The following is a 25,145-nucleotide window of genomic DNA, read 5'->3' on the forward strand; positions in this document are numbered from 1 at the left end:
AGCACTTAAAAATGCAGCATTCATTCAACTCATGTCTCCTCAGTAAATTCTTCATCTAACTTTGAAAATATATGAAGACATCAAACTCCATTGGAACTCATTAAAAATCCATCATCTCCCTGGCTTGTTGCTGAGGAAGTTTGTGGCCAGTATGTACAAAAATGTCTGATTTGGCTTGGCCATCCAGTGGGGACCAGCTAGCTGAAGCCTCTGGTGGCAGTCAGCTGAAATTTGGAATCTGAGCATGGCGACAGTAAATGCTTAGCAAGATTGAATTATCATATTATTATTTAATTTTAAATGCCTTTTAAATTTGTTTATGTGATTCAGAAGAAAAGCAAAAATGGAATAAAGAACTTTAAAAAAATGGAAATGATCTCCCAACAAAAAAGCCAAAGAAATTTTAAAAATACTGTTATTATATCCTATAAGTTACTCTGAACCTTGATGATTATTGCTCTGCTCTGAGGTGCCTTCTCTAGCTTGAATGTTCTATGAATAAATTTCATCACTGGCAGAGAACAGAGAAATGTACACAACCCTGAGTGTGTCACTGAGTTTAAAGGAGACAAAGACTGTGTCGGTCTGACACCTGGATATGCATGAACATAAAAGATGTTCTCTGAGGGTTTATTAGAAGCCTGTGACATAGACCTAAAGTGTGGAAAATCCCAGGACAACAGGATACCTTGTCACCCAAAACAGATGTAAGTTTAATTTTCCTCACAGTAAGATAATGAGCAATATAATAGAGCCTAACAAAGCAATTTTGATACAGGTTCAACACAATCAACTGCTATGGTGCTTCAGTCATTTATTTACAGGATTTAAACATCTTTCCTCCAAAGCTGGGATTCCTGCCAGATAACCTGTGTAATGGATCTACTGCAATGACCAACACCAAATGGCCAACGATTTTGTCCAGCCCAAGGGCTTTGCTGGTGCGGGAGGTGCAATTCCTAGCTCTGGCTAAGGTTGAAGCTACATTTCTGATGATTTGACCACATTTGAGGCACTCAATGTTTCCAGCAGAGAGCTGAAACAGGCATTCTCAGGCCTTGGAAGCTACCATTTTCAGGATCGACTTAGGGAAACTCAGAGATACAGAAGGAACCCAAAGTTTTGGAGCATGTGGACACTATTTGTGAACTTAAAAGAAATCTTCCTTTGAAAGGCAAACATGGAACTTGCTCTTAACTTCTGTATTGCTGATTCATTCCCCAAAGGCTACACATGAAATACAAACTTGAGACCCATATACAGTTGCCTCTTGTGTGTGTGTGCTCAGTTGCTCAGTTGTGTCTGTCTCTTTGTGACCCCATGAACTGTAGCCCATCAGGCTCCTCTGTCCATGGGATTCTCCAGGCAAGAATACTGGAGTGGGTTGTCATTTCCTACACCAGAGGATCTCCCTGACCTCTCAATACACTCCTATTGGATGAATGTTTTTATTTTTTCATTGTGATGAGACTCTTAAAACAACAGATCCTGGCACTTTAATCAGTTCAGTTCAGTCGCTTAGTCATGTCCTACTCTTTGTGACCCCAAGTACTGTACCACACCAGGCTTCCCTGTCCATCACCAACTCCCAGAGCTTTCTCAAACTCATGTCCATGGAGTCAGTAATGCCATTCAACCATCTCATCCTCTGTCATCCCCTTCTCCTCCTGCCCTCAATCTCTCCCAGCATCAGGGTCTCTTCCAATGAGTCAGTTCTTTGCATCAGGTGGCCAAAGTATTGGAGTTTCAGCTTCACCATCAGTCCTTTCAATGAATATTTGGGATTGATTTCCTTTAGGATGGACTAGTTTGATCTCCTTGCAGTCCAAGGGACTCTCAAGAGTCTTCTCCAACACCACTCAATTCTAGATTGAGTTCAAAAGCATCCATTCTTTGGCACTCAGCTTCCTTTATAGCCCAACTCTCACATCCATACACGACTACTAGAAAAACCATAGCTTTGAGTAATCAGACCTTTGTTGGCAAAGTAACGTCTCTGCTTTTTAATATGCTGTCTAGGTTGGTCATAGTTTTTCTTTCAAGGAGCAAGCATCTTTTAATTTCATGGCTGCACTTACCATCTGCAGTGATTTTGGTGAAAAGTGAAAGTGAAGTCGCTCAATCATGTCCAACTCTTCGCGACCCCATGGACTGTAGCCTACCAGGCTCCTCCGTCCATGGGATTCTCCAGGCAAGAGTACTGGAGTGGGTTGCCATTTCCTTCTCCAGGGGATCTTCCTGACCCAGGGATCGAACCTGGGTCTCCCGCATTCCAGGCAGATGCTTTAACCTCTGAGCCACCAGGGAAGCCAGTGATTTTGGTGCCCCTCACCCCAAATAAAGTCTGTCACTGCTTGCATTGTTTCTCCATCTATTTGCCATGAAGTGATGGGACCAGATGCCATGATCTTAGTTTTTTGAATGTTGAGTTTTAAGCCAGCTTTTTCAGTCATCTTTCACTTTTATCAAGAGGCTCTTTAGTTCCTCTTCACTTTCTGCTATAAGAGTGGTGTCATCTGGGCATGTGAGGTGGTGTCATCTGCATATTTCTCTCTAATGTATCTGTACAAACTGAGGCTGGAATTAGCACTATAAACTTGAAGTCATGCTCTTTATCATCACTTTTATATGATTACTCAGAATTCTAGATTGAGTGAACTTCACAGGTGAATCATGAACCGAAATTTTTTGAGATTGTTTTCAATAATTAAAAACAACAGTTCGATTTATGTTTAAAAGAAAAAAAATGTACAGCCTTTTATATGCCTTTTATTTACCACTGAGCTAGGGAATTCATTACTTCCTTTGATGAGCACTTACACAGGAAGAAAAGACAGGCCTTTGACCACATAATTAAATGACCAAGTGATGAGTACTTCAATGTAGATGGACACAAAGCACTCTGAGGGCATGGTGTCCAGAGCACCTATGTCACCTGGAACGAGAATGGAGAGACGGATGGTCGGGGGTGGGGTGTGGAGGAGGATAATTTCACAGAGGAGCCTTTAACTGAGTTGTGTGTCAATGCGTAAACTAGGAAAGTCATTTGAGGCAGCCCCTGAAAGGCAGGATGCTGGTCCAAGCTTCACAATATGGGCAGAAGGGGAAAGAGATTCCATAAGATTGTACAGAAAAATTTGAATGGACTTTTTGGCAACACAATACTTATAACTTAGGTTGTCAGATAAAAAAGAATGCTCACTGAATAAATAAAGAATACGTTTTAGTGATCTTTGGGAGCAGGTTTTGGTACTAAAAAAATCTGGGCTTCCTATTGTAGTTGTTGTTCAGTCGCTCAGCTGTGTCCAACTCTTTGTGACCCCATGGACTATAGTCCTCCAGGCTCCTCTATCCATGGACTTTCCCAGGCAAGAATACTAGAATGGGTTGCCATTTCCTTTTTTGTTGAAGTGTAGTCAATTTACAATATTGTATCAGTTTCAAGTATATAGCATAGTGGTTCAGTATTTTTTTAGATTATACTCCATTACAAATTACTACAAAATAATGCCTATAATTTCCTGGGCTATACAGTATATTCTTGTTGCTTATATATTTTATACATAGTTGTTTGTATGTGTTAATCCATGCCCCCTTTGCCCCTCTCCTCTTTGGTAAACAGAAATAACAGAAATTTGTTTTCTACATCTATAAGCCTGTTTCTGTTTTGCATATACATTCATTTGTGCATTTTTAAAATATTTCACATATAAGTGATATCATACAGTATTTTTCTTCTCTGTCTACCTTATTTCACTAAGTACAATATTCTTTAGGTCCATCTAAGTTGGTGCAAATAGCAGAATTTCATTCTTTTTAATGGCTAATATTCCTGTGTGTGTGTGTGTGTGTGTGTCTCTCAGGGGGCCTTCACATCCTCTTAATCCAATGATTTGTTTATGAGCACTTAGGTTGCTTCCATGTCTTGGTTATCGTAAATAATGCAATTATGAACATGGGAGCACTTGCCTTGTCAAATTCATGTTTTAATTTTTACAAATATACATCCAGGAGTGGAATTGCAGGATCATATAGTAGGTCTATTTTTAGGTTTTTTGAGAAACCATACTGTTTCCACATTCTCACCAACTGTGTAAGAGTTTCCTTCTCTCCAAATCCTCTCCATAATTTATGATTTGTAGAGTTTTTGATGATAGTCATTCTGACAGGTGTGAGGCGATAACTCATTGTGGTTTTGATTTGCATTTCTCTAGTGATTAGCTATGTTGGGCATTTTTCATGTGCCTGTTGGCCATCTGTATGTCTTCTGTGGAGAAATCTCTCTTCAGGTTTTGTCCACTGGTGAATTCTTGCAACCCTAGTTTTCAAGGGAATGTGGAATAAAATTGTGGCACATGAGGTGGGTTTGAAGCGTTTTGTGCACCATCATATGGAGTACTGAAGTTACTCCATAGGGACAAATACTTTTAACTAGAGTTACAACAAAGTAGACTTCAGAAAAGGAGTGGAAGGGGGAGCAGAAGCCATTGAGCAGTCATGCCTGAGTAGAGCACACACAGAACCATTTTGCTTTCCAGATATCTCACCTGTAACACAGACTTGGTGTTGGCATGACCTCTAACATAGCTGGGGTGTGATGGATATTTCCTTTGCACATTGTGAACATATCTCTGCCTCCTTCACCTCAGAGGATTCTCCAAAACTGGGAGCATTTTTTCAGGTATTTCTCCCTTTTCTGTTTCACTAACCCTATTCTTTCATTCTTGCTTCTGAGGACCAACATTCCTGCTTTCAATTTCTTAAGTTCTGCTCTTGAGTTGATTTAAACTAAGACATTATGCTTCTCTACTCCATTGAAAAAAAGCAAGGATAAACAGTCCTTGATTTATTTGCAAGCTACTTGTTCTCCTTAATGAAGTCTGAGTGTTTCCTAGAAGCAGAGTTCAGTGCAGCTAGACCACAAGTCTTTAGTAGTTCTTGTACAAGGAGCTTGAAAGGATCCCTCATTTTATAGTTCTTGTGTGAAAGGAACTTGATAAGGTGTTCCTAAAGTTGGCAATAATTCTAATAATATATACGACATCACCAATAATGAGTTCTGAATGTGAAAGAAACCTTTCCCAACCCTCAACAATAAAGGTCGAATTTTAATTAACCATGCTGGAGGAAAGACGATATTATCTTTTGAGTCTCTCACAGGAGGAGGTGCTAAAAGAAGACTACAGCCAGGGGAATAAGGAAAGAAGCATGATGGAGTATCATATATTAGAGTATTATAGAGCAGTTAACTACTAAAAGCATCTGGCTGTTTTTCTCAATTTTGTGATGTATGTGTAATTTGTCAGCTTCTTTTAAAATGTGTCATGATTTCTTTTCTTTGTGCAAATAACTACTTATGTTCATACCTAATTTGTTTTCATTCTTTGACTTAAAGAGTACTGCCCAAGTAGAGTATATTCATGTGTCACAAAACCTAAATCCACTTTTACTTATATTTCCATCCTTGTTGAATACAGAAAAAAAAAATCCTATTCAGACTTCTAAAAACATCTATTTGGTATAGGTTCTGCTAAAACATGTGTTTTTCCCTTTAATTTTGAAAACTCTATTATCTCTCATGGATGCATATATAAAAAGGATACAAACATAAAAACAACTTGACAAAATATTAGTTTATCTATCTACTACTTGGGTTTCCCTGATAGCTCAGATGGTAAATAATCCACCTGCAATGCAGGAGACCTGGGTTCGATTCCTCATTCAGGAAGATCCCCTGGAGAAGGGAATGGCTACCACTCTAGTATTCTTGCCTGGAGAATCTATTATTTAAAACTACTTTTCAAAAAAAAAGTACTTTTGTACATTAAACATATTAGTTTAGTTTCATTTTTGCTCTAAAACTTTTTCAGCTTTATTGAGCCATAATTGATAAAGAAAATGATAAGATAAAGTGTATAGCATGATGGCTTGATATACATATGTTTTGTGAAAAGATTCCCCCATTTTGTTAACCGTTATCTCAAATATTTATTTTTTTTTGTGAGAAGATACATGGTATACTTTTAGAAAACTTTAATTATACAATACAGTCTTACCAACTATATATCAGTAATAAACTCCGATAGAACACCATTTAAAAGATATTTTTTTAAGGAGAGGGGGAAGAGGGAGAATGTAGTTAGACAATGCCGTCAGCCAAAGGGGTAAAGTGGTCTCTGACATTATCCTGTCCAGAGCTTGGAGGTGTGCAAGGGACACAGGAGCAATTTACACTGACACACAGCTGCTGCCCCAGTAAAATGAGGCTTTGCCAGCTTGCACCTACTGTATAACATGCACTCTGTTGACGGCCATGCATCTTCAGTCAGAACTTGTACATGAATACGTGCACACATTCCTTGAGTGCATATAATGTAGAACTAAAATCCTTATGGCTAGATGAAACACCAGAAATATGAGGGAAATAACACCACAGAGGAATAGCTCAGCCTGAACAATGTGATGATCCCAGCTAAGACATCAGATGTGGTTTCTGTGCTCCCTCAAGTTCTTGGGATATGGTTATAGCATTTATGGGTTTGGTGGTGAAGAACAGAAGATAACTGATGCTGGATAGAGGAGCCTTATTTTTTATTATGGCTGCTTGATATTTTTGTAACATGGTGATTGAGTTGAACACAAAGTACAGTAACTGATCTCCCCTTCTTCCTGGATGAGTGAGCAGATGAAGAAATACTGACGTCAACATCCTTGATCATATCCAAGTGGGCAGTGTTTGGCTACTGCTTCTGTTTGAAATGATGCTGTGTTTTGGTTGTGGCCCAAAGCTTTGAAGTGCTACTTGGCATCTCCTTTCTTCTATGAAGCTCTTAACCATTCAGACATGATGGAGTTGGTCAAATACTACTTAGGTTGAGTCCTGCTTGCCTCTCCTCAGTCATCTTTGTATGAATCCAATGGTTGGTTTTGTTTATTTTTTTAAACGGTTTTTAGCTGATGTTCATGAAGAGCAGTGAGTACCTAGAACTATGCCAATAAAGAAAGGAAATCCTATCTAAGAAGGTGCATTTCTGTACCAGAGCTGTGTTATAACCATCCTTTGGGCCCTCTGCTGGAAAAGTAGAATCAAGTCTCAAATAATGCCTTTTAAATTATATTAACTAGTATTATAGATGTAGGACAGTACTGTATCATACCTCTGTGAATGTAAAATATCTTGTACCTGCTTTATGATATGTAGTAGTGACCATGCTTTATCAGATCTGTTTTTAGTGATGTTATTCTAGAATGTTTTCTTTCCAGATGATGATTGATAAACGTAATTTAAAAAAAAAAAATGGTGCCAGGTACCATAACAGTAACAGAACTTTGCTGTTTTCTTAGGTTTTTTTTTTTTAATTAATTTATTTTTTTAAGGGAGTGTTCTGGATGTCTCTATAATTTTGTTCAGATGACTGCAGAACTTGGAAAAGCTGTTGCTCCTATTGATGCATAACATACTGCTATTGGTCTTTTTATATAAATAAATAAATCTATATATATTTATCTATCTATCTATCTATCTATATATATATATATAAAATTTGAATTTCTGGAAACTTTAGCTGTGCTGTCAACTTTGGAAAAAGTATCCCAGTTGTACCTTGTTGGGTGGCATTGTACAGAAATTAACAGCCATATTGGTCTAGAAACATTAAACATAATTTTTTCCATTTGTACAGGGGTAACACACTGTATTAAATATGTAAGGTCTTATCTACATGGGTTTGATTACAGAAACTAATAAAGTATTCTCTAAATAAAAAAAAAATTAAAAAAATAAAGAATGATGGTTTAAATGATCCTTGAGGGATTTATCTTTGATCTGCTGCCATTAAATTGAGGTGATCTCAGAATTACTCATAATACAACAGGTTGTAACATGCAAAGTAACAATTTAGAGGCTGATATAGAACAATCAAGAATAAAAGTTTAATTTTTATGCATCATTTCTTCAGGAAAACACATCACGAGAGGAAATAGCTTTGAATAAGTTCAGTGAGGGTTGCCATTTAGTTAATTAACTTAGCCATTTTCATTAGCAGACTCAATATTGACTTTAGAATAATGTCTGCTTAATTTCTTTCAAGCAATGAATATGTATGAAACATTGTCAAAGCTAAAGTAAAAATTAAGACAGCATTAGGTAAAAAATAAAAATTAAGTTACTCAAATAAATCACAAAATTTTTATAAAGTACATTCATGAACATATATTCAACTGCAGTATGTTCTTCCAAACTTTTAAGATATGACCTTGGCATAGACACATTATTTCAGCTGCTTAGCACAGGATTTGTAATAATCTCAATTTTATAAGAAAGTGCATTTCTAAATTGGTTGGAGAAGACTAAAACAATGCATAAATCCAATGCACTGAATATAATTTTCTGCTTCAATTGACAATCTAGTCTTTTGAAAAACAGGCTTACTTTTTAACATTTTTTGGCCATATTCATTTTATGTGCCTTCATATTAGAATAAATAAAGTCAGCGGGCTCCTATTGATTTTTAGAGGGAGCAATCTCATCTGTAAGAATGAAAGAAAGTGAAGTCCATCAAAACCAATTGGTAAACAAATATGTGATGAAAATTGAAGAAAGTAATAACATAAAAATAAAGGGTAAGTATAAATATATTTCTGAAATATGACAGTGATTTTCAAATCTAGATTTTGTGTCCTAATAGGTAAAAGGCAGGAGGGCCTTCAAAATCATTTTTAATTAATCGTAATCATGAACACACATTTCATAGAACAGTGGTTTACTTTCTTAGCTATTATATTCTTAACCAGAACCCATAGCAGAATCCATTGGGTGGGGGTTCTTGTTTTGTTTTGATACACATATCTAAGTTCCATACCAGGAAATCTATGATGGAGTCCTGATATCTAAATCTAATTTTTATGTTTATAATTTGTAAATAGATGCCTAGATCCCAGTAGTACACACATCCCTGCTCTAGTCCACACAAAGCATAGTGTTTATTTGTAGTAAGTGCATTAGACTATTTCTACTAACATTGTGTTCCCAGTCTCATGCTGCTTTCACCTCAGATTTACTAAGTCTGAAACTGAAGTCAAATGCAGTGTAGTAAAACAAATAACATAAGAGGTGAAAGGCCTTGGTTTAATGATCTGCTTTGCCATTCAGGAACTATTAGGTCTCAATTGAACTGGATAATCCCCTAAAACAACTTTCTCTTTTATAGAGCAGAGCTCATACTTCTTGTAGTACCTGAACTTCACAGTTCTCTTTCATCCTGCTTCCTGTTTTCCCATATGGACTTCACTTTGGATTGTCTGTGTATCTTGCATCATGTCTCTTACATTACAGGACAGGAGGCTAGTTCTAGCCCTTACCACTTAGGCTGTTGGGAAAAATCGCAAACTGGTTTGTAGCCCTCCAGTTTCTACTTGCTGTAATTCAATCTCTGCATCGCTGTCAGATGGAGTTTTCTAAAATAAAATTCAATTCTTAACAAAAAGTCTCTTCTCTCTGGATTAATTCATCAGGGTTTCCCATGGGTGCATATGGGGAAAAGTCAAACTACCCATGCTCCTCTAGAGATTATGATGTATTCTACCAGGGGCACATATCATCTACTTAGCAGAGCCAAGACCTTCCCTCATGAATCACTTACTGGAAAAAATACTGCAGCAGACCACTTAGCTCCCTGATGTGGACTGATGCTCAAAGCCGTTGAGTCTATTGTCCTTAATGGAACAGAGTTGTACTCAACAGTTATTAATGACCACCATGTCTCTCAGACAAGAATGATTCTCAGCCCCTTAGCTTGTCAGACAAAGATCTTCAAACTTCTGCCCAAACATGACTTTCCAGTTTCTAACATGATCACCTAACTGTATTCAGGTGCAATCCTGCTGCTATATTTTGTTTTTAATCTTTCCACTGGTAATGATCTTTCTTCTTTTCTTGAATGCTTCAAGTCTCACTTCAGATTGGAACAAGGTCTGCATGAGATGTGGGCTTCCCTTAACGCTGTGGGCCAAGGCTATCTTGCTTCCTATGTAGTATATTTGAGAAAATATCTGTCCATCCCTGGGCATCTCCTGTATTACAGTCCTCTACTGCTATCTCCACCATCCACATAATTATCTGTTCAGCTAGACTGTAAGGTTATAGAGGGCTTATTGAGGGTGAAAAGGTTACTCAGTCTTTTATCTCAATGTAATCCATGCTCTTTTTAAGTATCCATTTAGCTTGGTATCATTTACATAACAAATGTTCAATTATTTATTGAATGAATAATCCCCACGTTTTAGTCTTCTAATGAATTCATTCTGAAAACTAATATTTCTGTCAATCACCAATCAATCAACCAACTTCAAACTAATTCCCCTTCATTAGAGATGACTAGCAGCCTTAATATCAAATCACTGATTATTAAGACTGGCAACAAGATAAAATATTCACCCCTTAACTCTTGCTCTGCAAGGTTAATTCTTTAAATCTCTTTTGATATGCCAAGTTCAGAGAGAAAGTGACCACTGTCTGTCACGTAGCAACATGCTGATCTTAAGCAAGGTCAGTTAACCTTGCTGAACCTGGATTTCTTTTCCTCAACAAAGGAGACAATATCCACCTCCTACAACTTCTGTGAGATTCAAATAAGCTAATATGTAGGAAGCATTGTTAAATACATGCTGGTTTATAAACTCTAAAGTTCTGAAAAATTTGAGACAATGCTGCGGCTGATTCCATTGCTGATTAAACCAGTGAGATGAAGACAGGCTTAGTAACATAAGGGCAATATTAACTGGCTGATTAGCTCATGAAAATTAGTGCATATTTTGCTACTAATAAATATGCTGCTAGAAAATGTAACTGATTTTCACACCACAATTATTCAGTAATGATTGGTTGAGCATCTTCTAGGTATGAAGTATTTCACTCTTAAGTCCAAAAGACATTCAGGAATTCTATCCCTCATGCTTCTAGTTCTACATCTGTGTTGTTTTTCTTTTCCATACTAGGTGTGTGAAATAGCCTCAAAAAGTGATTTTTCCCTTTCAAAGTTTTTGTTTGCTTGTTGATTAGTTAGTTGGCTGGTTACAACAGGCAGAGACGTTGAATAAAAACCTACTCCTAACAAGACAGAATAACTCAATTCTAAGTAACTCAGGGGCTAATACGTATTGTAGGGTTAATCTAATTTCTTCTCTACAGAGACAGGTGCCCAGGTTATAACTTCTCTCAATACTACTTAGGCCATTGTTTATCTAGATCAATGCTGTCCAACAGAAATGTGAGCTGTGCATGTAAATTAATGTTTTCTATACATTCAAACATTAAAAGAAACAGGTAAAATTAATAATATACTTTCTTCAACTTAATATTGCCAAACTGTTACCATTTTAACCTATGTTCAATGTAAATATTATTAATGAGATATTTTATTTTTCATATGATGGTATTGCTATCCAGTATTTTATACTTGTAGCACATCTCAGTTTGGACTAGTTACATTTCCAGTGCTCATACAGGAGGCCGTGGCTACCATATTGTAAAGCACTGATGTAAAAGTTGGGTATTTTGTTCACATAAAAAACTGATTGTGAAAAAATATTTACTATTCTCCTAGGTCTCTTATTTTGACTATTCTCCTTTTGAGAACATTTGAAATATTATATAACCAGCCATGTTAAGCATATTGAAGTTCCCACTTGAAAACCACAGAAGATAAGAATCATTGCCACAATAAATGCATCCCTACTCCAAAATGGTAACCTAGCTATTCAAAAAATATATATGAAAATTCTTGTGTGAATACTAAAAGCAAATGTGAGTGTAGATCTCTACATATACAAGTCAAATGTATATTTAAAATTATAGATGAAAAATTACAGCTCTATCTTTGCCATGTTTTGACATTTCTATTTGCAATAAAACTTCATCAGAAGACAGAGCTCTTTATGGATATAACAAGAATTTTAGTTACTAGGAAAACTACTTCAATATAAAGTTCAAAACATAAATGAGAACATAAAGTTATTTCCAGGATACTCTCAAATTTCACTAAAAAATATTTGTCTTAATACCCATAAAATGAGAACTGGCATTTCACGACTATTTTAGAAAATGAAAAATGCCAAATACTAAATCTGAAAGTTTAAAGGACCATGAGAAAATCTGCATGAAAACTGATGAATCTGAATCACCTGAACTTTGAAGCCTCAGTAGTTTCAGAAACATAGTATCTCACAGAGAAAATCTATTATAATCCAGTGAAACCCTTGCTTATGACAACCCAGCTTCTCGTACCCACATACATTTCAAAACACGGAAGGATCAAGTTCAGTTTCTTGAAATAACAGATTATTACACACAAAATGGCAAAGAATTCCCTAACGCTAAATGTGATGCATATACAAACATAAAATAAACATAAATTATTAATTATATTTTCAAATGTCAACAGGTGGGGGAAAGAAAATATGGTGGCAGACTAAAATGACACCCAATGGTTCCCTGCACAATCTCCTCCCTTTGAGAGTGGTAAGACTTGTGACTTACTTCTAACAAATAGAACATGGCAAAGATGATGGGGTGTCACTCAAAGTTACATCAGATTGTGACTCATGTCTTGCTTAAGCAGTCTTTCGTTCTTGCTGGTTTTGACAAGGCAAAATGCCACCATATTGAAGAGTCACATATGGCAAGGACCTGAGAGTGGCTTCAGTCAACAAGAAACTAACAATTCATAAGGAGTTGAGTCTTCCCAACAACCATGTAAATTTGGAAGCAGATCCATACCCAGTTGAGTTTTCAGATGAAGCATCAACTCTGGCTGATACCTTGACACTTGTGAGAGACTCTGAGGCAGAGAGTCCAGGTAAACCAAGTCCAAACTACTATCCCATAGATATCTTGAAAGTTTTTTAGAATGTATTCTACTTTAGGACTTCCCTATAGCTCAAATGGTAAAGAACCTGCCTGTGATGCAGAAGACCAGGGTTCAACCCCTGGGTCAGGAAGATCCTCTGGATAAGGGAATGGCAATCTACTCCAGTATTCTTGCCTGGAGAATTCTATGGACAGAGAAACGTGGTGGACTACAGTTCATGCGGTTGCAGAGTCTGACACAACTGAGCGACTAACACACATTCTACTTTAAGCCACTACATCTGTGGTAATTTGTTATGCAGCAGTAGATAGCTAATACATAATCTTACAAACTTGTTAAGAGGCAAATATGATAATGTTTTATAAATAAAATGGTGGTGACGTTAAATGTTTTTCAGTATAGTGAAGTTGCTCAGTTGTGTCCGACTCTTTGCGACCCCATGGACCATAGCCTACCAGGCTCCTCCTTCCATGGGATTTTCCAGACAAGAAGACTGGAGTGGGTTGCCATTTCTTTCTCCAGGAGATCTTCCCAACCCAGGGATTGAATCTGGGTCTCCCACATTTTAGGCAGAAGCTTTACCATCTGAGCCACCAGGGAATGCAGGAAAAAACATATTTTAATGAGTTACTGGGAACTTATGGCTATGTTTTAGGTTTCAGTTTCAGAAAAAAGAGATCAAATATACAAGTGGATGAAATGATAAAAATCATTAGGGTTTCATGCGCACTCTGACATTCTTAAAACTCATGCTCAAATTCTAAGTAGAACAATGATTAAGATGAATAATGTTATCAATTATACAGCTTTATTTCAGCATTTTGCAGTTGAAGCAGATGAGTTATCTTTGTGTAGTTGCTATTTCAAATGGTTCTTTTAAAAATTCTCCACAAATTCATGTATCCACGAATGCCAAAATCTGTTAAGACTGCTTTTCGGGTTGCCAGTCCAGGTTCAATGCACGATGCTGGATGCTTGGGGCTGGTGCACCGGAACGACCCAGAGGGATGGTATGGGGAGGGAGGAGGGAGGAGGGTTCAGGATGGGGAACACATGTATACCTGTGGTGGATTAATTTTGATATTTGGCAAAACTAATACAATTTTGTAAAGTTTAAAAATAAAAATAAAAAGACTGCTTTTAGGTAAAAGGTTGTATCAGTCATGAAACATTTTTTACTTGATTCTTTAGGGGTATTCTCATCTCTCTTCTTAATTTTACGTGTTAAATTAAAAGCAGTTTATTTTGAGCTGTTTATTTAAACACATATAAAAGATAAACCCTGAAAGGATGGAAGGAAAGTGGAGAATGAAGTCAGCCAACCTTGTTCACTTCAACAAGAAAGAACATAATTGCAAGCAAAAGAGGGAGAGAGATTTTAGACAAAAGAGTACAGAAATTATGGGGTGAGAGAAGGGGAAAAAGGAACAAGAGAGCTGATGGAAAAAGAGTGAAGGAGGTTAACAGGTTTTGAGAGGATGAGATGTAAGAGTGAGGAACAAGAATAAATTACAATTTGGAAATTGAGGTTATGTACTTTTTATAACATGGAAATAATGAAAATAAGCTGGAATTAAATTCTGAAAATTGGTGAGGAATGTACAATGTAGAAGTGAAAAATAATAGTTCTAAGCCTTTTCTGTTTAAGGGATGAGTTTGAGGTTTGGAAATGCATGAAATATCACTAAATTAATTTAAAAATGATACATACGATCTTAACTTTTTGAAACTAAATTGATAGTTTTTCACAGTCTAAACTCCATTCAATATACACCATTCAAGACACATATCAGGTCTTACAGATGGTTCTGAATGAATTTTATGAAAAAGTTATTTTTTTCTGATTCCTTTTTTCCCCCATCAACCTGTATACTTCCATCTAAGACAGATACTGAGAAATTTTGTCTCTGGAAGGTTTTGAAAGTAAAAGAGTAGAATTCTTTTATAATGCCAGGAATGACACAGTCCTTGAAAACTGAGTAGAAATATGTGATACATTTAATTTCAAATTGTCTTTAAAGATTATATCCATTCTATCATTGTTTTGACATTATGATAATATTGAGTAAACACAGTCTTATTCAAATTTAATAAAACATTACAGGGAACTTCTCTAGAGGTCTCTGTGAGTAATGTTAGTTGTCTATTCTTCATACACACAATTAATCAGAATTCCTTCACTAAGCAGCTCTACTATCTCCGGTAAAAATCAAGCAACTCTCCTCTGCCAACCCCAATCTCACATCTTATTTATGCTCATTTCTACTTCTCTTTAGGAGAAGGCAATGGCAACCTACTCCAGTACTCTTGCCTGGAAAATCCCATGGATGGAGGAGCCTGGTAGGCTGCAGTCCATGGGGTCGCTGAGGGTCGGACACGACCGAGAGACTTCACTTTCACTTTTCACTTTCATGCATTGGAGAAGGAAATGGCAACCCACTCCGGCGTTCTTGCCTGGAGAATCCCAGGGACGGGGGAGCCTGGTGGGCTGCCGTCTCTAGGGTTGCACAGAGTCGGACACGACTGAAGTGACTTAGCAGCAGCTACTTCTCTTTATAATCTCCGTTTCAGGCCCATATACTTAGGGTATTCCCTGGTAGCTCAGTTGGTAAAGAATCTGCCTGCAATGCAGGAGACCTGGCTTCAATCCCTGGGTTGGGATGATCTCCTGGAGAAGGAAACGGCAATCCACTCCAGTTTTCTTGCCTGGAAAATCCCATGGTCAGAGGAGCCTGGCAGGCTACAGTCCATGGGGTCGCAAGAGTCGGATAAGGCTTAGTGACTAAACCACCACCATCTAACAATTAAACTTTCTAAAATAGAGCATTTACTCTGAATTCCATTTCCTTCCCTGGTTTTGGCCATGTTTTATTTGGGAACTCAGAAGGCAAGAGATACAGAAACAGAAAAAGTCAGGCGGAGGAGTAGCATCTTTCATTCTAATGTAACACAAAGGGAGAAACCAATGGATAAAGAATTCTGATTCAAAAAAAAAAAAAAAGAATTCTGATTCAATTTATGCCCATGGTCACCTCCTAAGGACTTGCATACAAAAGGCATTTGTTTTAATTTGGGTCTCCCCAGAAGAACACCCCATAGCAAGATTGTGTACTCAAGTAATTTGGGGATGTGGTTCCAGGACACACTAGGGGAGTGAGGAAAAGTGAAATAAGGAAAACTGCCAATAAAGGGAGTGTTATCAAGCAAGTTAACACTGTGGGTATGTGAAGCTTAATATTACTTGAGAGCTGTAGGAGAAAATGTAGGAGGTAAACCTTGAATTTAACATATCTGAAGGGCAAGGTGGCTGGGGTATTTATCTACCAACTGCTACCTTAAAGGACCTTACTTCCTCTACTTTTCTGCCCTGCTCCAATAATCAACAAAGAAAGCCCCCAAGTAAGAAGAGGCAAGTTCTGGTAATGGGAAATCAGGCAGCATGTTTGGGAATGATAAGTAGTGAACGGACATACTGTGGCAGGGGGTGGGGGGAGCTACTGTAAAATACATTTGTTCTTTAAATGATGTCTACAACATGCCTGGACTTCCCTTGTGGCTCAGCTGATAAAGAATCCGCCTGCAGTGTGGGAGATCTAGGTTTGATCCCTGGGGTAGGAAGATCCCTTGGAGAAGGGAAAGGCTACCCACTCCACTATTCTGGCCTGGAGAATTCCATGGACTACAGTCCACAGGGTCGCAAAGAGTTGGACACGACTGAGCGATTTTCACTTTTACAACCTGCCTATATTTGGAGAGCATAAATATCATGTTGTGATCACTACTCAGTTCCATCAATTGGTCAAAATATCAGGTCCCCAAAATATTATGGATATTATTTGGTTTCCTATTTTTCCATCCATCCATCCAATTAACCATCCAGCCAGCCAGCCAGCCATCTCCCTTCCTTTTTTTGCCTTTTGGGGAATTGTCTACCTACCTATCTACTTTCATCGTGTTGCAGTTTCATGTGACCTAATTCAGGCCAATGAATTTCAAGGAGATGGTTCTTGGATGCTTTGGGCAGGAACAACCCTGAAGAGAAGTGTGTGTGTGTGTGTGTGTGTGCACGCATGCGTGGAAGTTGGGCTCTGAAACTGTTGTAGGCAACTTTTACCACCATAATGTTAGCCAGATGAAGCTGAGAGGTTGACACAGAAAGGAAGAATTCATAAAGCAGTGAAAAAATGGAACCAGAACCCTGATGACATTTATTATTTAAATCACTTGGATGCAGTTTTGTCTGTCAGTTGCAGCTTTGGCAGTACTAACCAATGCATCCATTGAAACAGTTACTTATGGGTGTATTAGGACTAATCCTCCATTACATGTCACAGAGGGTGAAAATTTATGCTACTTTAACTAATTTTATAATTTCACTCTTACACCATAAAATCTCTTGGTTAATGCTAGCAAATAAGACTTCTCTATCACTTTCCTAATACCTATAAGCCATATTTTGTATTCCCATAATGAAAAATAATGTGATCCAGTAATAGGACAATCATCATGTTCTGAAAGAAAAAGATTTTTAAATTTGCAGTTTGGGATTAGAGCTTTGTAACAGCCCAAGTGTTTACTATTTTGAGAGGATGCTGGTGAAAGAAAAGGTTAACCTAACAGTACCTGCTGTGCCCACATTGGCAAATGAAAGGCAATCACACAGATGGTGGCATTTGCCTGAGAGTTTAGTGCCAGAGATGTCCTCTCAAATGCTCATAAATTTGGATGGGGTTTCTATCTTTTCCTAAAGATATGGATGCAGGTTTGCTGGAAAAAATTATTTTTCTACTAACAATAAAAATCTTCACCACCACATGAATAATCAATCATTTAATAGTGACTATTTATTGATCCTTTGGTATATGCCAGGTTAGCAAGAAATTCAGCTTTGTTCTAGATTGTTGTTTGGCATTCTTGGGATATTTTTCTTATGACAAAGTGAAGTACTTAGAATTGTGCTTAACACACAGTAAACTATTAGTAAGTGTTATCTATCACTCCTAACACTGCTAGAATTCCTCAGTTCTCTTAGGGAGAGAAAGACTCCAAAACAGGACTAAATGAAGTTTATTTCTTGACAGTAGTGTAGACTGGTATGGAAATAGGTACAAATGTGTGGCTATATAAAGAAATAAAGGAATGATACAAACTGAATGCCTGATGCACAGGAGGCAGGAAGTAATGAACATAGCAAGAGAAATACTGCTGGGGGTTGGAGGGGAACAGGAAGACAAGATGTGTCTTGTTGGACTTCAGAGGGGTAGAAGGAGTGGTCACACTTGGAGATTTGTGATGTAAGAGAGAAAAAAGAAGGTAGACATACATCAGAACATAGTCAGAGTTGCATTATAGAGGGGATGGACTAGAAGATAAATTTACTGAGGAACTTTTGCCTTTGCTGAACCCTTGGCATCCCTCACTCCCAGTAGGTATAAGGTTTGCTTGCCTGGAATTTTGTGACTAGTAGAGGCTCTTGTCAGAATCAACCAGGCATTGCAGAATCGTGTATTGGTGGTTTTGTAACAAGCTATCATTCATACTATTGACACATCTGAAGAGCGGCTTGAAGGGAAGGCAGATTAAGGTGGAAGTTTATCATCTGTTACTGTTTTATGGTTTTGTCACTGTCTGGAAAATTTTTATTTAACTCTGTAGGAATGATACTAAAATATATATATACAACAATGGCTATTATTTATTGGTATTTCACTCTGTAGAGGCATGTCTCTGAGTTTGCATGTATTGTATCTCTCATTGAATCCATTTTTGCAATGTCATTTTTGTCCTAATATTCAGATAAGGAATCCAAGACACAGAGAGTTCATACACTAGTAAGGACTCTGCAGTAGACTGTTATTGGGCAGTGCTAGCGAGTCATGCCTCCCAGAATTCATCTCTATGCTGTTCACTCTCATTTTGACTGAATTTAGCTGTATATCATAGCTTTGGCCAATGAGATATTAACAAGTGTGGTACAAACATAAAGCTTGAAAAGGACTTGAACATTAGTGTTCTTTTGGACTCTTCTTCATGGAACTCAAACACCAAGCTGTGAGAAAGCCCAAGGAGCCATGTGGGGAAGACCAACTGGAAACAGATGGAGGCTACTGGCCTCCTGGCCCCAGCCAAACTCCCAGCCAGCACCAACTGCCCTCATGTGAGGCCATTTTGGATTTTCCAGCTTTCCCTAAACCTTGGTTGACACCACGTGAAGCAGAAGAATGTTGTGGTCAACTCTCAGAATCATGAGACACAATAAAAGCTTGCTGTTTTAAACCACTTGTAGGGTAGTTTCTTGTATAGCTTATATAACCAGAACAGAGTGAGATCAAAATTTAAATCAAGCAAGCTAGCAATGTGTAGAACTATACAGAAGTCAGTCAAATCTTCAAAGCCTAGCAGAATTCCATTTTTAAAAATTCCATTGCCTCACTAGACCATTCAGGTATGACCTAAATCAAATCCCTTATGATTATACAGTGGAAGTGAGAAATAGATTTAAGGGCCTAGATCTGATAGATAGAGTGCCTGATGAACTCAGGAATGAGGTTCGTGACATTGTACAGGAGACAGGAATCAAGACCAACCCCATGGGAAAGAAATGCAAAAAAGCAAAATGGCTGTCTGGGGAGGCCTTACAAATAGCTGTGAAAAGAAGAGAAGCGAAAAGAAAAGATAAAAGCATCTGAATGCAGAGTTCCAAAGAATAGCAAGAAGAGATAAGAAAGCCTTCTTCAGTGATCAATGCAAAGAAATAGAGGAAAACAACAGAATGGGAAAGACTAGGGATCTCTTCAAGAAAATCAGAGATACCAAAGGAACATTTCATGCAAAGTTGGGCTCAATAAAGGACAGAAATGGTATGGACCTAACAGAAGCAGAAGATATTAAGAAGAGATGGCAAGAATACACAGAAGAACTGTACAAAAAAGATCTTCATGACCCAGATAATCACGATGGTGTGATCACTGACCTAGAGCCAGACATCCTGGAATGTGAAGTCAAGTGGGCCTTAGGAAGCATCACTACGAACAAAGCTAGTGGAGGTGATGGAATTCCAGTTGAGCTATTCCAAATCCTGAAAGATGATGCTGTGAAAGTGCTGCACTCAATATGCCAGCAAATGTGGAAAACTCAGCAGTGGCCACAGGACTGGAAAAGGTCAGTTTTCATTCCAATCCCAAAGAAAGGCAATGCCAAAGAATGCTCAAACTACCACACAATTGCACTCATCTCACATGCTAGTAAAGTAATGCTCAAAATTCTCCAAGCCAGGCTTCAGCAATATGTGAACTGTGAACTTCCTGATGTTCAAGCTGGTTTTAGAAAAGGCAGAGGAACCAGAGATCAAATTGCCAACATCCGCTGGATCATGGAAAAAGCAAGAGAGTTCCAGAAAAGCATCTATTTCTGCTTTATTGACTATGCCAAAGCCTTTGACTGTGTGGATCACAATAAACTGTAGAACATTCTGAAAGAGATGGGAATACCAGACCACCTGATCTGCCTCTTGAGAAATGTGTATGCAGGTCAGGAAGCAACAGTTAGAACTGGACATGGAACAACAGACTGGTTCCAAATAGGAAAAGGAGTTTGTCAAGGCTGTATATTGTCACCCTGCTTATTTAACTTATATGCAGAGTACATCATGAGAAACACTGGACTGGAAGAAGCACAAGCTGGAATCAAGATTGCCTGGAGAAATATCAATAACCTCAGATATGCAGATGACACCACCCTTATGGCAGAAAGTGAAGAGGAACTCAAAAGCCTCTTGATGAAAGTGAAAGCGGAGAGTGAAAAAGTTGGCTTAAAGCTCAACATTCAGAAAATGAAGATCATGGCATCCGGTCCCATCACTTCATGGGAAATAGATGGGGAAACAGTGGAAACAGTGTCAGACTTTATTTTTCTGGGCTCCAAAATCACTACAGATGGTGACTGCAGCCATGAAATTAAAAGACGCTTACTCCTTGGAAGGAAAGTTATGACCAACCTAGATAGCATATTCAAAAGCAGAGACATTACTTTGCCAACAAAGGTCCATCTACTCAAGGCTATGGTTTTTCCTGTGGTCATGTATGGATGCGAGAGTTGGACTGTGAAGAAGGCTGAGTGCCGAAGAATTAATGCTTTTGAACTGTGGTGTTGGAGAAGACTCCTGAGAGTCCCTTGGACTGCAAGGAGATCCAACCAGTCCATTCTGAAGGAGATCAGCCCTGGGATTTCTATGGAAGGAATGATGCTAAAGCTGAAACTCCAGTACTTTGGCCACCTCATGCGAAGAGTTGACTCATTGCAAAAGACTCTGATGCTGGGAGGGATTGGGGGCAGGAGGAGAAGGGGACGACAGAGGATGAGATGGCTGGATGGCATCACTGACTCGATGGATGTGAGTCTCAGTGAACTCTGGGAGTTGGTGATGGACAGGGAGACCTGGGGTGCTGCAATTCATGGGGTCGCAAAGAGTCGGACACAACTGAGCGACTGATATGATCTGATCTGATCTGATACCAGACTACGGGATGACACCTGGGTTCATATCATCCCTTTTCTCTTCCCTGTTTCTGCTCTTATGTAAATATGCACGAGATCCTTTTTGGTGACATTATCTTTGCTTTCAGGAACAAAGAGTGACCTTATTACACTTCCAAACAATATCACCACTCTTTTCACATTTTAATTAGTGCCAAATTGTAGGCAAATCATTATGTAAATTGTTTGTGGAGATAGTGGCTTCTCTGTCTCCTTCAGGATTAATGTAACAACTTTGGTCCCAGGGAAGAAGTCAATGACAAGGCCAGCATCCTGGTCAGAGATAGAATTAGAGAAAGGAAATATAAACTTCTTGTGCATCCAGGGAAAGGCTGCCCTTAACCCTAGTGACTAAACAACAACGACTATCCAAAACAAGGGAACCCCAAAAAATTTTTATTTTTATTCCAAATCAAATCTACTATATATTTCTATTATCCAGAACAACCATTCCTTCTTACTCTGTACTGTCTCAGGCCCCATACTCTGTTACATGCTCACATTCTCACCACAGCTTTAACTAAGCAATTTTTACTTAGACGGGCTTCCCAGGTGGATCAAGTGGTAAACAATCTGCCTGCCAATGTAGGAGATGTGGGTTTGATCCCTGGGGTGGGAAGATCTCCTAGAGGAGGAAATGGCAACCCATTCTAGTATTCTTGCCTGGGAAATTCCATGGACAGAGGCCTGGTGGGTTACAGTCCATGGGGTTGCAAAGAATAAGACACAATTGGGACACACATGCACTTAGACAGCTGTGTGATTCAGAAAACAATGATTCTTTCCATTTCTTCCTTCAAAGAAGTTCTATTAAACCATTCTTCCTAGCTTCCACCTGAAATCTCCTAGTCTGCAGTGAGGGGTATGAGGAAGAGGGATGGGAAAGCATTGACTTCACAATGTAAGTTTTACAGAAGTGCTCCAATACTTATATCTTTGGGCTTTTTCTTGCTCCACCATTCAGATTTGGTTGTGGTGGGAGCAGATAGCATGACATTTACTTTATAGGTCCCTAGACCATGAGGAGCCACATATGAATGTGATGAAGATATGATACATCCCCAAGCCAATGGACTTTGATCTGGATTTAGTTAAGTGAGGGGGACTATGGATGGTCTGCTTCAGAGAGGCAGTGAGTATAGACATTGGAAAGAAGTACATGGATATTTGGGTGATCCTTGTGGAGATTCTGAAATGTAGCAATATATTGAGGATAGCATAGTTATTTTGGTTCCCTTGGTTCCTTAAATAATTTTTAAAGCAGAGACTATGTAGCTAGGCTGGGATTTATGTGCAAAAGATACAAATGTCTATATTGCTTAAGTTATTGAAATCTGGAGTCTCTTGATTACTGTAGCTCAGTCTACAAGCTAACAAATCTAACAAGACAATGATAACAACTGTATTTATCATTATGTAAGTAGTTTTAACGTTGTCTCCTCTCATAAAATGTTCGATTCATAAACTCAGGTGTCTATTTCATTCATAACTCATCCTCCTCTTCTAGCAAGATACTTTCAATACTGGAGACAATAAATACTGAATATACCAATAAACAAATGCTGCTACTCTCCTAGGATTTCACATAAAGTATATTCACAAATTCTTGTGATTCTCAAGACTACTAGCTTTTGAAACTATGATCCTGAGCTAACATTATATGAGAGTTAGTACTGGTTAATTAGGGCTTCCCTGGTGGCTTAGATGGTAAAGAATCTTCCCACAATGCAGGAGACCTGGGCTCAATCCCTGTGGCTGGGAAGATCCCCTGGAGGTGGACATAGCAACCCACTCCAGCATTCTTGCCTGGAGAATCCCCATGGACAGAGATGCCTCGTGGGCTACAGTCCATGGAGTCACAAAGAGTCAGACATAACTGAACGACTAAGCACATTGGTTGATTAAGTACATAGGAATGTATCTTAATGGAATATCTTACTTATCAGTAAGAAACCTGACAGATTAAAGGTAATGGTCAACCAATTGCATTGATGACCTTTGTATATGCACATCTCTTTGCAACATGACTTTTAAGGTTCTTACCATCAAGAGGGGCACCTTTTCCCTAATTCTTGAATCTGGACTGGTTTTGTGTCTCATTTAAGAGTGTATTAGAAATGACAGCAAGCCAGTTCCGAGCCTGGGCCTCAAGAGAATGTGTACACTTCTGCTTTATCTATTAGAATCCTTTTTTCTGCATGAGAAACAGTTCAGGCTAGCTAGGTAGGAGAGACCAAATGGAGCGGTGGTGAATCCTAGATAAGCCAGCTCTCAATAACCTATCAGCTGATGGAAAAAGCACGAGTGAGATCTTCTGAGATCATCCAAGCTTCTGCTTTATCAGCCTAGCTGATCCACAGACTGAGTGCAATTAAAAATGGTTATCATTTTTAAGTCAAATTTTGGGTTGGTCAACAGTTCTTTCAGGTTTTCCCATAACTCTGTACAGAAAAACACAAACAGAATTTTGGCCAACCCAATATTTTACAGGGTTTGTTATCTAATACTTTTGTAGCACTGGCCTGAAATGGGAGTGAAACTTGGTTAAGAGTTCCTCAATAAGATTACCAGAGTTCCAAATCTTAAAATAAGTGTGAATTTGAAAGTGTAACTGAAGGCAGATTCAATGCTTTGCAAAGACACCTGTACAAAAAATTCATAGCAAACTAATGGAGGTAACCGGTGGAGAAGGGTTTTTAGAAGAACATTATTAGAAAATTTAATAGCAGTTACATACTCTTCATCAGCCATTGCCTGAGGCAATGAAGGAGGGGAAAAAATACTTTGACTTTTTTTCCTCCCTCTGCTTTCCAGTCTGCTGCCAAAGCCTCCAATGGGTTATATTTACCCAGAAGCTGGTGATCAAGGAATAAGCTGGGGGATATTGTAGGCCAAGGTCAACTTCTTACAATATACACCATAGGAGGAGGACCTGGAATGGATCTGAGAGCACAAGGTACATGAGGCGGGCATATGTGGGTTATAAATCCACAAAGGCTTATGTCTCAAAAGTATAAACAGGTTGCAAGTGGTCATGGGTTCTGTCAAAGTTGAATGTTTATCCTCTGGGGTTGGATGGATGTGCTTCACACAAACCAAGAGAGAAACAGTTTTAGAAAAAGCCTCACCACTATCTGAAAATACACTGCCTGAATCTGCCAATGAATGGGACTGACAGTCAAATCCCACACAGATTCCTGACAGCCATCTTTCATATCCTTAGTGGGTAAAGTGGAGACCAAGGTCTAGAGCATTGGCATTACCTGGAAGCCTGATGGGAATGTCGTGTCTCAGATCCTACACAAGACCCACTGAATCAGAAATCTTGTTTTAACAATATCCCTAAGTGGTTCATTTATGTGTTAATGATGGAAAATGCTGCTCTGTGTGATGACACAGAGACTCTCTCTTCCTTAGAATTTAATAATACCCATCTTATAACAGTAACCATAATTTAAAATATAGAGGAGTATTAAAATACATATTGTGTCTTCAGTTCCTCACTGAGCTGTTGATGAGCAAATAAGCCTAATAACGCACTGCCTTTGTAAACATGAGGACATGGAAGTGAAAATTTTATGTAAATAGCCCATACTTCTGAGCTAGTGAGTGATGAATCTTCTTTGGGACTCAGCTATTAGCGCCAAGTTTAGTGATCTTGGCAATAGTGAGTTGAGGTTGGAGGAGGGTAGGAAGATGAGGCAGGACCAGTCATTACATAAACCATTACAACATGTGAGGTCA

General features: G+C 38.4%; 1 protein-coding gene and 1 non-coding gene across 9 annotated transcripts in view; both read right to left on the reverse strand.

The window, feature by feature from the left end:
* The window catches only part of DMD (dystrophin), a 2,402,664-nt gene that overhangs the window by 808,877 nt on the left and 1,568,642 nt on the right, over positions 1–25,145 (reverse strand). The gene's annotated exons all lie outside the window — the stretch shown is intronic.
* TRNAS-GGA lies at positions 2,235–2,307 on the reverse strand. Its single transcript has one exon. It is a non-coding gene; the product is annotated as a tRNA-Ser (tRNA).

Source organism: Bubalus bubalis, chromosome X (assembly GCF_019923935.1).
Source record: "Bubalus bubalis isolate 160015118507 breed Murrah chromosome X, NDDB_SH_1, whole genome shotgun sequence".
Taxonomy (NCBI): domain Eukaryota; kingdom Metazoa; phylum Chordata; class Mammalia; order Artiodactyla; family Bovidae; genus Bubalus; species Bubalus bubalis.